This window comes from Alexandromys fortis, unplaced genomic scaffold, assembly GCF_014885135.2.
Source record: "Alexandromys fortis isolate MF-2015 unplaced genomic scaffold, M_Fortis_MF-2015_v1.1 scaffold_58, whole genome shotgun sequence".
Classification (NCBI taxonomy): Eukaryota; Metazoa; Chordata; class Mammalia; order Rodentia; family Cricetidae; genus Alexandromys; species Alexandromys fortis.
The window spans coordinates 1,735,663-1,741,366 of NW_026067940.1; the positions used below are offsets into that span (position 1 = coordinate 1,735,663).

The 5,704-nt window shown below is 45.9% G+C and overlaps 1 pseudogene; it reads left to right on the forward strand.

Moving 5' to 3' along the window:
- The first annotated feature begins 400 nt into the window (after nt 1-400).
- Nucleotides 401-1,328, forward strand: LOC126504969 (proliferating cell nuclear antigen-like; annotated as a pseudogene).
- Nucleotides 1,329-5,704: the final 4,376 nt, after the last annotated feature.

The following is a 5,704-nucleotide window of genomic DNA, read 5'->3' on the forward strand; positions in this document are numbered from 1 at the left end:
GAGGATAGCATATCTTGGCTGGGCAGACTTTCAGTACTGAAAATTGCTCGTCACTACTTGGGCTTCCATAAATAGTTGTACACTGCTCAGTAGAAGCCACTACCCCTCTGACATGCATAGCCATGTCTCATCAGTCTGAGAGGAAATCCCCTAGGACTGTGTGTGTGGAAAGCTTTTCACCACTAAGTGAATTCCCTGAATCTAGGTACTCAGGAAGAAAAAAGGTTTATTTAGCTTATGGTTCAAGAGATTCAAAGTGCAAATGCATGGCAGGGCCTCTGTATCTGTAACTCTCTGCATCATTCATGGATGGCAAAGACAGACATCCAGGGACAGAGAGAAGGGGGGCCAAGTCATCTCATTTACAATTTCCCACATGAACTCAAAGGGTTGCACCAGAATGCCTCACGCGCCCAGTGGCCTCAGGATATTCCACAGGTTGCACCTCCTTAGAGACCTGCCAGCTCTCCATTCAGGTAAGAGCACAGACCTAGAGCAGGGCCGTGCTTAATAGTTACTACAAGCTCATTACAGTCAGGGTGGGTCCTCAGCACTGCGTGGGTCCTCAGCCCTGTGTGGGGCCTGACCACTGCATGGCTCCTCAGCCCTGCTGTCACATCACAGCCTAGGAGCCCTAAGTGGCCAGGCCTCACTCCTGTCACCTTCCTCTTGACTCCGCCACCATATCTGAGCTGTGCCTGGTCCAGGGCTCCATCCTGAAGAAGGTCCTGGAGCTTCTCAGGGACCTCATCCCTGAGGCTTACTGAGATACCAGCTCTGGCAGTGTGACCCTGCAAAGCATGGACCGGCAGCACATCTCCTTGGTGCAGTTTGCCTTGCACAATAAAGGCTTCCACACGCACCACTGCAATGGCAGCCTGGCCATGAGCGTGACGTCATTATGTAAAGGCTGACGATGACGTGGGATACCTTGCACTAATGTTTGAAGCAGCAAATGAAGAGAAGGTTTTAGGCTATGAAATGAAGTCAATGGGTTTGTGTGGCCGCATCTTAGAGTCCCAGAAGAGTACAGCTGGTTGTGTGGTGTAGGTGCCTTCTGGTGAATCTGCACATATGTGCCAAAACCGTAGCCATGCTGGAGATGTATCCTACGAGAAAGATAGAGTGAGGTTTTCTGCAATCAGGGAGCTTGGAAATGGAATCACTGAGTCATCACAAACAAGGAAGAGGAAGCTGTTACCATAGTGATGAACGAGCCAGTTCAACTAACATTTGAGCTGAGGTATCTGGATGTTTTCACGAAAGCCACTCCACGGTCTCCTACAGTAACACTCAGTATGTCTACAGATATGCCCTTGCTGCAGTGAATTACACTCAGTATGTCTACAGATGTTCTCTTGCTGCAGTGAATAACACTCAGTATGTCTACAGATGTGCCCTTGCTGCAGTGAATAACACTCAATATGTACAGATGTTCCCTTGCTGCAGTGAATAACACTCAGTATGTCTACAGATGTGCTCTTGCTGCAGAGTGGATAACACTCAGTATGTCTACAGATGTGCCCTTGCTGCAGAATGTAAAATTACTGGCATAGAACACTTTTATTGGACTTATTCTTTTTGTTGAAAATAGTTTTTTTCATAACAATAAATCTGATTATGGTTGCCAAAGTACTATTTGACTCCAAGATCAAAGATAGAGTCTTTGGGCACTGATAGACTATGAGAAAACTAAGCCTTTGAGGGTTGCTCTTGACATGACAGAATTTTCTGGTCTTTTCTGTACTGAGTGAGTACACAGGCATCTTCTGTGAATAAGCTGGGATTTTTTTCCTCTTTTCCCCGCAATTTGTTTAAAGGTAAAATCTAGTCTTATTTTTGTAACAGGTGGGTTTTGGTACAAAATGCAGTTTTAAGAAATGTTTTTCAATTTAAATAAAGTCAACTGAATTTTGAAAGTCAGAGGGAAAAAAGAAAGAAATAAAAAATTTTTAAAGATCTACCACTTCTCAATAATTACTTTGAGAATGATTCCTAATACATGAACCTTTGGGAGGACACAGACCACATTCAAATCATAGCAGGTTGCTTCAAAAATGTTTGCAAAATGATGAGATGGAGCCTGGAGAAAGCCAAGGCCTTGTAAAGTTTCCCAAATGGGATGAGACCCGTGGTGGGGACAGACCTAAGACCTTCATTTCTTTGGCACTGTGGGAATCGCCTAAGCCAACTAGAGGAGATTCCTCTGTCATTTAGGAGCAACTGCTTTGATGGGCATTTCATTTTCCTCTCCTGATCTCACCGACACCTAACTCTGCCGCCGATTCCAGAGTGGCTCCTTCCTTTGATGTAATTCAGAACCACACAGGGAGACATCAGCAGGAAAGCCAGCCGGGGCCCCAATTTCTGGGGTGCCTGTGTTCCCGAAATGTAAGAAGAAGGAGGGAGGAGAAGGAAGCGGCAAGGAAGAAGAGAAGGGGCTAACCGCTGCTTTGTTCTGCCTTGTTTCCCTTAGCTGTGTGTTTTCAGAACTTTGTTCTAGTTGCTCCTTGCCAGTGCTACCTTTTCCTAACCAAGTCATAGGCACACTCACTATCTCTCCCTTTAAAATCAATTTATTTTTGTTTTCTGTTTGAGGATTTGCCTATGTGTATGTATGCACTACATCCACGCAGAGAACAACAGGTCTCCTGGAACTGAAGTTACGGATGGTTTTCCTGCCATGTGGAACCCGGGAATAGAACCTGCAAGAGCAGCAAGCGCCCTAATCCCTGAGCCATCTCTCCAGTGCCCCCCACTGTCCCTTTCAAAATTATGAAGCTAGCACACAGTGTGGGTTTCCTGATGGCCACAAGCCTTCCTACTCAACCAGGATATTAGCTCCTGTTTCTCTCTCTGAGCATCAAGCAACATATTTATAAATGCTGCCAGGCATAACCTAAGAGCCCTGTGGATCATTTTGCACAGACCTTTTTTTTTTAATTGTCCCTCCAAATACTATGCTGTGCAGGAGGGTTAAGAATCCCCCAGGGAATTCCCTTCCTCTAACAGATTTTCCAGAAGGAGTGCACAGCAGGACCCTTGATTTGATTTCCTGCCCCAGTGAAAAGCCTTCTGGTAAAAAGACATGTTTCGTTCTCATTTTTCACTTTTTAAATGAAGTTCACCTAAACTGCAGGTCTACGCCGTCTCAGAAACAAAGTAACGGGCAATGATCTATATCTCGTTGTGTGTTCTTATACACACACACATGATCTCCAAGAGAGAGAAATCCTCCCTTAGTTCAGACCGAATGACTGTACTGAGTCACAAAGTAGAGATCTCTCTCCTCACACAAGCAGAACCAAGGGCAGTGCAGCAGAGATAGCGTGAAGAATCTTGACAATAGAGATTTGTTCCTTCCTTCCTACGGATCTGTGTAGATTGTTTCTCACAGACCCTCCAAAGCAACAACTGGCCACCAATACATCCATGCATGTGGGCAAACCAACAAATCTGCAGAACAACTGACCATAAGCAAATGGGGCCTTGGGGTCTCAAGGTCGATCCGAGACTTTGCCCGTTTTTGTTTTTCTACAGAAAATCATGGGGATGGGGGAGTGTGGCGATTTCAAGCTTTAAACCCCAGTGCTTCTGGGTCTTGGCAGCCGTAACCAAGTGAAAACAAGGTCACGGCGTACTGGACCGGGGTGAGCCTTATTCCAGTGACCGGCATCCCATTCAGAGAAAAGACACAGACAAGGAACACCAAGGTTGTGGGCAACCTCAGAAGCTGAAACAGACACGGGGGCAGTTTCTCCTGGGTGGGGGAGCACAGCCCTACTGACACCTTGACTCCAAAGTTCAGGATCAGGGGATTTTTGCTTCAAACCACGCAGATTGTGAGAATTTGCAGGAGACATTCTCTTTAGTGTGAAGCCGGTGTTACTTACAAAGGGGTGCGCATCTTTCTGGGACTCCATCACACCTTCAAAGCCCGGGCAGTAAACCAACACCTTTGTCCGCCATCCACTGTTCCTAAGGAATAAGATGCGTTTCGGGGGCCCGAGAAAATTACTCAAGTCCAGATTCCTTGTTTATTTGCTTTTGTTGTTGTTCAGGTCAGAGTTTCACTCTACATCCCAGGGCAGCCTCAAATTCGCTGTGGAGCCCACATTAGCCTTAAACTCACAACAGCTCTCCTGCCTCTACCAGACAAGTGCCAGGATAAGAGGTGTGTGGCATAACACCAGGCTAGGATTCTATTGAGGACTAAATGTGAAAGAAGGGGCTAGTGCTGTTTGCTCTTTGAATTTCTACCATTCGGAGGGCCTGACTCAAGACAGGAAGAAGAAGGGGCCTAACAGTACCCCTTCAAAGAAAACCCAGTGGTAAAAAATCCCTACTGTGTGTGTTTTTTTTAACTTGGGTGTTATTATATACTGTGTCTAAAACACACCAACAGGCAGATCTTTCTAAAATAACTTAATTTTTATTTTATGTGTCTTAGTGTTTAGCCTGCAGGCATGTGTGCACACCGTATGTACGTCTGGCTCCCGCAGAGGCTAACAGAGGGTGCCTGCTCCTCTGAAAGTAGAATTACAGATGACTGTGAGCCACCGTGTGCATTCTGAGGACAGAACCCAGGTCCTCTACAAGAGCAACAAGTGCTTTTAACCGCTGAGCCATCTCTGCAACCCCTAGGCCAGATTCTTGGGAGTCAGATTCTTAGATGATACCAGAGAGCCTGTGATGGGAGAAAAACCTCTTGCTAAGACGGCATCCTAAAGCTTCTCTAGGCAACGGGGCTTTCCATTTCTTTTGTATTTCACACGGTGTAGTGCCAGTAACGGGACAAACACTGTGTTATTCCACCTGTCTAAGGGACCCAGAGTGACTGAACTCATGCAGAGAGGTGCAGAGAGTGAGCACTAGCACCTGGGGGAGACCGGGCTCAAAAGTGAGTGTTTAGCCAATCCCAGAGAACCTAGACAGCAATGAGGACCCTGGGAGAGACATACATGCATCTAATCTACATGGGAAGTAGAAAAAAACAAGATCTCCTGAGTAAATTGGGAGCATGGAGACCATAGGAGAGGGTAGAAGGGGAGGGGAGAGAAAGGGAAGGGAACTGAGAAAAATACATAGGTCAATAAAAAAACAATTAAAAAAAAAGTGAGTGTTTAGCAGAGTGCTATGCTGGGGGATGAGGGAGCTCTGGAGATGAACCGTGGTGACAGCTGTGGCAATGTGAATGTACTCAGTACCACTCAAGATGGTACATTAAAAAAAAATGGTTAAGGAACTGGTGAGACGACCCAGCTGTAAGAGCCCTTGCTGCTCTTGTGGAGGACCTGGGTTCAGTTCCCAGCACCCACCTCGTGACAACCATCTGTAACTAACTCCAGTTCCAGGGGATCTGATGCCCCCTCCGGACCTCCACAAGCACCAAACACACAGATGGTGTTCAGACATACATGCAGGCAAAACACTCATATATACAAATGTGTGCTTTGTTTTCGAAATACGGTTTCTCTGTGTAGTTCTGGTTGTCCTGGAACTCACTGTATAGACCAGGCAGGCCTAGAACTCAGAGATCTGCCTGCCTCTGCCTCCTTAATACTGGGTTTAAAAGTATGTGTCAACCAGCCAAGTTTATATAAATACTTTTAATTAATTAAAATTTGGCAAGATAACTTTTTGTCAATTTTTTGTTTGTTTGTTTGAGACAGGGTCTCTCTATGTAGCCCTCACTGTCCTGGAA